General features: G+C 43.3%; 1 non-coding gene across 1 annotated transcript; it reads right to left on the reverse strand.

Moving 5' to 3' along the window:
- Window positions 1-4,581: 4,581 nt before the first annotated feature.
- Window positions 4,582-4,656, reverse strand: Trnat-cgu (transfer RNA threonine (anticodon CGU)). Its single transcript has one exon. It is a non-coding gene; the product is annotated as a tRNA-Thr (tRNA).
- Window positions 4,657-7,000: the final 2,344 nt, after the last annotated feature.

Below are 7,000 nucleotides of genomic sequence, written 5' to 3' on the forward strand. Positions count from 1 at the left end.
AACCTAAGGACATCACACACACATCCATGCCAGAGGCAGGATTCGAACCTGCGACCGTAGCAGCAGCGCAGTTCCGGAATGAAGCGCCTAGAACCGCTCGGGCACGGTGGCCGGCTTAATGGCTGGTATCTGGCATTGTCGAACATCAAACTCCTTTGGAGACACCCGTTGTCTATGGAGAGTGTGTTGTTCGACGTTAATGACGGTCAAGAACAGGATTATGAAACACACAGCTGTATCAGTATATTTTATTAAAGACGATCGATTTCGGTCTAGGATCAGGTCATCACAGGGTCGGAAAAGGATCTCAGCTACTTATTTACACAATTTTAATAACAGTTATCTGTTGAAGACTGTTCCGTCACAAATATTAGCAGTATGTTGTGTTTAGTGCATGCTAACAAGCACACACAAGAGTCTGTGACGTTAATAGAACATACGCTATTATTAGTGATGGAACAGCCTGCAACCGATAACTGTTATTCCAGTTGTGTGACTGCAAAGCTGAGATGTTGTTTGGACCTGAAGATTGTCGGATCCTAGACCGAAATCGATTGTATTTAATAAAATTGAGCCGCGTGTGGCTCGGTGTTCATGCCATTTGTTGTTTGGCATTTTGTCACATCGAGTGGCGTCTTGTTTCTTCCTTACTTAATGGCGTAACGAAGTTGCTGGCAGCGCTTATCGATACTAGTACAGTCGTACTATCTTTGGTGTGACCGCAAGTACTTCCGGGTGGTGTTGTGTGTGCGTTTTTACTGTCTACTCTGTGCCACCTTTATGTACTACTTGTTGTTAAACTCAAGGCTGAAGAGCGGCGTATTGTGCTGCTGACAGCCCGCCTTTGTATAAGGTGTTTAAAATCACAAAAAAGAAAAAAAATGTTGTGTGTGGTGGTCAGTCGGTTTGGACGGAGCAGCGAGGAAGTCTCCACTGCGCGAGGTTAGGCCAGGACCACTGGCGGCGTGTACGCGCTGTCGGATCGTGAGGCGGTAGCTGCGAGAGCGACAAAATTCTTTGCCCACCAAACCTGGATGCTGAAGTTGAGTGATCAGTTATGAAACCTCAACTATTGTAACATATCTTCGTTCATTTGAGGGTTGTTGCTCACTGGGCCGTTCGCGCTAGCAGGAATGTATGGTGTGTTGGAGTCGGAAAAATCTTGCAGCCGTCTACCTGTGTCATGATTAATTATTAAATTGACTGTTACTTGCCAGTGAAGTACACCAGCGGTAGTTTCTGCCCTGTGGCCGTTAACGTCCCAGTTATCTGCCCCGGCTGTTAGCATCATTTTCCGGCAGTCTGCCTTTCCTCGTCGTGTTGATGTTGTCCGACACGGCGTGTAGTTTGACAGCCATATTTTGTTTAGAGTGGTTATTGTTCCCTTGGCTGTTTTTTGACGCCAGTTTATGAAGACGTAGTGTTGTTCGTATCCTCGTCCTCGGCCGATATTTTCCATCGTTGTGCCTTTGATAGGACGGAAGGAAATTGGTTAAATTGTTAGTCGGTCCTTGGGCAGTCCCTAGTTTGGGTTGCCATCCGATTATTTAACATCAACTCTTGGCTGCCTGTCTCACCTCACCTTACGTTTGAGCCACCTTCTCAGGCCGACCCTTGGAACACTTCTGAGCACCACTTGTTCTGTTTGTTTTAAACTGTGATTTTCATTTTAGTTTGAGGTATTGTGTGAGGCCTTCGCCCATGTATGAATTCAGTTCCTTTTTATATTTTACATACAGGCCTTCTGCCGTGTTAAACTAATATTTTCAAGATTGATTTTGTTTTCAAAAAATTGTTTTTCCTTAAAATTTGTTTTATCTGAAATTGTTTGTAATCCAGGACCTGAGCTGTTAGTTCAAATGGCTCTGAGCACTATGGGACTTAACTTCTGAGGTCATCAGTCCCATAGAACTTAGAACTACTTAAACGTAACTAACCCCCCCAAGGACATCACATAGATTCATGCCCGACGCAGGATTCGAACCTGCGGCCGTAGCGCTCGCGCGATACCAGACTGTAGCGCCTAGAACCGCTCGGCCACTCCGGCTGGCAGCTGTTAGCTGTTCGATGTGCTATGTGTGGCCTTCATCCGAGGACTTTTGTGAACCCCTTTTAAAAAGACATTGAGTGTGTGTTTTCTTTAAAGGAAAATTTGTTATATGAAGGAAGGGGTTTATTTTAAATTGTTTGTCTGAGTTGTTCAGGCCTTCAGCCGTTGTTTCAAATTTGTTTGTGGCCTTCAGCCGTGCAATAAGTTAATATTTCTTTAATTAGGCTTTCAACAGTTCTGTTGTAAGCTTAAAAAGAAATTTCTCGGTTAGAAGAAATTGTTTATTAATGTGTATTAATTATATTTGTCCTTCGGTCGTGTAGTGTAGGCCATCAGCCGCTAATTGTTTTCAATTGCATGTTTTCTTTTTAAATTTTTACCTTCTATTTTTAATTGCTTTGATTTCTGAGCTGTTTAAATGCGTCTGTGCGCAAAGTTGTTTGTCTTATGTTCCCAGTAAATGAGAGATGTTTAGAAGGCTATGTTTAGTTCCCTTAATTCCCCACTTTTTTTTTTTTGTTGTAGGGACGCTTTTATGTGTTACTTTGGAGTATATCTGCTATTCCAGAATTTTCAAGATTTCCGTGAAGTCTTTTCGTGAGTCGATCTGTGACCAATAGTGCTATCCTTTTTATGCATTCAGTATACATTGTCAGCCTTGGCTGATACGGATTCCATACATTTGTGTTGTCATGACTGGAAAATATTTTTGTTCAACATTAGAGGACAAGTAGGACAGCTTCCTAGATAACTTCTTGGCAGGCATGCATATGTGTACATAAGGAGCTAGCCAGGCGGTCAGGATGTTTGGTACAGGTAATGCTTCGGACACAGCTGGAAGCGAGTTATTACCTGAGGGTTAACCAATGTGCCAGTATGCGGCAGTGAAGCGAGAGTAGAGACCACGGTCGTGATAGGAAACATCCAGATACTATTCTTGGGTGTTAGCTGAAATCAAGGCGATTATTTGTAGAACGAATGTTCTACAAAGATAATAAACCAGGTTGCGTGCAACCATATCCGACTAGATAAAGGCCCTTAATAAATATGTAAAATGACTGCAATGGGCAGTATCAAATCTGTAATAGAGTATCATGCAGTAGGGGAGAGTAGTAGGGCTGCGGATTGGCAGATTCGTGTATCTAGGGTGAGCTATCAACACTGGCTGAGAGCAGCTGCCGCTGATGGAGCAGTAGGACTTCATCCAGGGGAAGGTAGTATTACCCTGGTGTCGCAACAACTGATAGATGTGTAACCATTTTACAAATGTCTTGTATGTATTTCATTGAGCAGAAAGAGCCTGTCTTTGTCTCAAATAGCAGTATACCAAATTTGTTACTAGAAACAAATAGCAAAGATCGCACTTATCTCTGAGCGAGCCACCCACATAGTAGACTTAATGACTAGAATTAAAAGCTATGTGATTTCTGTTTTGGCATTTGTTGAATTCACAGTTCTAGTCAGTCCTAACTCCTAATACGCACACAAACTATGTATTCTTTATCTTGGTTCACCTTTAATTCTGGGATAGGCCACATCAGTAGTTTTTAATTTATGAAATGATAATTCTGGTTCTAGTCTCACTTGCATGACACTGTGTTTGACGTTTTTCTGTCCTTCAGTCCCGCTCACAGGTGCGTTTTTAAAAAGGTATTACTTTCGTTCATTCACAGTCACGTCAGTTATATATCTTCATCCGTAGGTGTTAATTTTCATTTTATAACGACTTAATTCAACGTTTCACGAAACTCATTGCCTACGTGTTTCTCGCACCCGAATCCTTGATTTATCGTGACTGCTGACTGTATGCGACCAAATTTCCTGCTTAAGCAACGCGCGAAGTGTGAAAGTGCATCTCAGTTCCCCATTTATTTAAAGGAAAAGATAATCATGAAAGAAAGAACGTTCCAGAAAACACAGCCAATAAACAAGCAAATCTGCCCAGCAAAGAGCCAGACACTGACTGGATACATAAGTGTTCAGCTTAGCACTTAATTTTTATAAAACTACTCTGCGCGTGTCTAGATTACAACATGGTAGTCAATTTAATGATATTATATTGTACTGATGCACGAGAGGATTCTACTAACTTCGAGTACCAGTGCAAGAATAAAGGATCATTTATTCATTCTACAACTTCCAAAGCTTGCAATTCATTTTCTGGACACGTATGTTCAAGTGACACTTCAGTACAACCATACATTAAAGGGATTGTAATTCCACTGTGAAATACAACAAAAATGACCCGTAATTTGTAGAGGCGAGAAGGTTACGGAGAAGATACAGTTCTCCTCTACGTCAGTTTAAGTAATAAATTATATTTTATTGATGTAAGATATTTCATAAAGAGAGTAAAGACAGTGCGGCAAGCAACAAAGCTCACTTGACAATATCTTCAAAAAGTTATGTATTTCCACAGGCAATCGAATAGGAACACCATCCTCTCAAATAATACCATAGATCCAGAATGAGATTTTCACTCTGCAGCGGCGTGTGCGCTGATATGAAACTTCCTGGCAGATTAAAACAGTGTGCCCGACCGAGACTCGAACTCGGGACCTTTGCCTTACGCGGGCAAGTGCTCTACCAACTGAGCTACCGAAGCACGACTCACGCCCGGTACTCACAGCTTTACTTCTGCCAGTAGGCAAAGGTCCCGAGTTCGAGTCTCGGTCGGGCACACAGTTTTAATCTGCCAGGAAGTTTCAATACCATAGATGGTTGTAGATGTTCAGGAAGTGAAAGGTAAAGGAAAATTAGGGTCGTGCTTGGACGCAGGAGCTTTTACTGGTGTGAAAAGAACCTTGCGAACTACACAGCTACGTTGCATTTTATTTCTGTCGGCGCCCGTTGACAAATGCGGGCTTAATGAACAGAGAGAAATAACTGTGATTAGTAGAGAGCGTTCTGGCGGAACTAGATTGTTTTCCTGACGGCGGCTGGATATTGATTGCAGCAATAACAGTAACTTTAGTACATTGCTAAATGAGTCGTGCGGAGCGATTAAGTGCTGGATTGGAGCTGGCTGGGCGCCCGCCGCCCCTGGCGAGGCGGCAGCCCCGCGGGACGCGCTGCCGCGCCACGCTATCTCCTCGCAGACATCTGGCCGTCCCGTCCCACAATGGGCTTTGTGCCGCCGATGTGATACCTCGGGCCGACCGCCATTGTTCGTGGCGTGACCGCCGACGACGTGCACACAATGCGGGCAAACTTGTCGCAAAAAAGAACCGGGGCCACTCCCTGAGGCCTCTGTTTGCTCGCAGGTCTGCGCAGGATCAGCGGCTGCGGGCCGAACTGAATGAGGAGCTTAGTTCACGTTTCGCCAGAGGGCTCCATCTCAGAGATGATTTCCTACACGTGATTCTAAAAAAGTGTTCAGGGACGAGACGGCGGCAGGAGAGAAGGATGCATGTACACCTCCGTTTACTGCATGCTGCTCAAACTACAGTGACAATGATGGGAGACGGTACTTAGTAGTGTGGCATATGTTACGGTACTTTCCCCTTCAGAGTGTGGAGCGCGGAAAGAAACACTGCTTAAGTGCTTCTGCGCTCTGCAATTAAACTTGTCTTACAAATCCTTAAGAGAACGATAAACAGGAAACTGCCTATAATGGGTGGTTATCGAAAAATTTTTAAGTAGGCTTCTACAGAGTAACTGGTTTCTGCTCTCAAACGACTGCTAATTGAGATTCTTCAGCATTTTCGTTCCGCTCTCTCATTAGACAAACCAGCCTGTGACCATTATTGTCGTCTCAATGTTTCATAACGTTCAGTATTCCCTTTCAGTCCTGTGTTGTAAGTCTCACAAACTTCAGCAATATTCTAAGACGGGACTCATAAGCGATATGCAAGTAGTCTCCTACCACAAATCTTGCCAATGAATCGAAGTTTATCCCTGCCTTACATACAAGTGAGCCTATGTGACCATTCTATTTTAGATAGCTACAAATTGTTATACGCAGATATTTCTATGAGTTAACTGATTTCAGTTGTGAATAATTAATGTTGTAGTCATAGGATAGTATTTTTCCGCATTTTGTGAATTGTACCTTTTTAGATACTGCTTTTTGCGTTTGTAAATTGCACAGTTTTACATTTCTCTATGTTTAGATCGTGTGCTAGCGGATAGAGCACTAGACTAACTTTGGTGGTCCCAGGTTCAATCCCAGGTAGCAGTGGTGATATTTCATCATTGCAGTGCGTCCGGGACGATTCGAGTTTTTTTTTAGTCTGCCGCCAAATAAGTGCCGGAGACCTCTCCCAGCGATTGAAAGACGGTCGAGGTGTTGAGCTCGTCGCCGTACTCCTCATAAGCACATTATACTACCGGAGACATGTAATAGCTCAACACAGAATATACACACCACAACATCTGACTAACTAAATTTTACTTGAGATGGCACTGCCCTTCCGTCATAGTCCATGAAGTACAAGAAGCTTCCAACACGAGCGAATGTATGTATTCAGATATCTAGCAGCTTGCTTTTCTCCTTACGCCTGACTCAATTGGTCTATGCGACTCACTTTTACTCGTACAGTCACACTTACATCCAAAGCATATGCCATATAAATATACAACTTCTCTAAGTACTGCCATAGTGGTGATTACTGATGTGTTACTGTTAGTTACCGAAAACCCATGTTGTTGTTGTTGTTGTTGTTGTTGTTGTCGTCTTCAGTCCAGAGACTGGTTTCATGCAGCTCTCCACGCTACTCTATCCTGCGCAAGCCTCTTCATCTCCCAGTATCTACTGCAACCTACATCCTTCTGAATCTCTTTAGTGTATTCATCTCTTGGTCTCCCTTAACGATTTATACCCTCCGCGCTGCCCTGGTGATCCCTTGATGCCTCAGAATATGTCCTACCAACCGATCCCTTCTTCTAGTGAAGTAGTGCCACGAATTTCTCTTCTCCCTAATTCTATTCAATACCTCCTCATTACTTATG

This window comes from Schistocerca nitens, chromosome 1, assembly GCF_023898315.1.
Source record: "Schistocerca nitens isolate TAMUIC-IGC-003100 chromosome 1, iqSchNite1.1, whole genome shotgun sequence".
Taxonomy (NCBI): Eukaryota; Metazoa; Arthropoda; class Insecta; order Orthoptera; family Acrididae; genus Schistocerca; species Schistocerca nitens.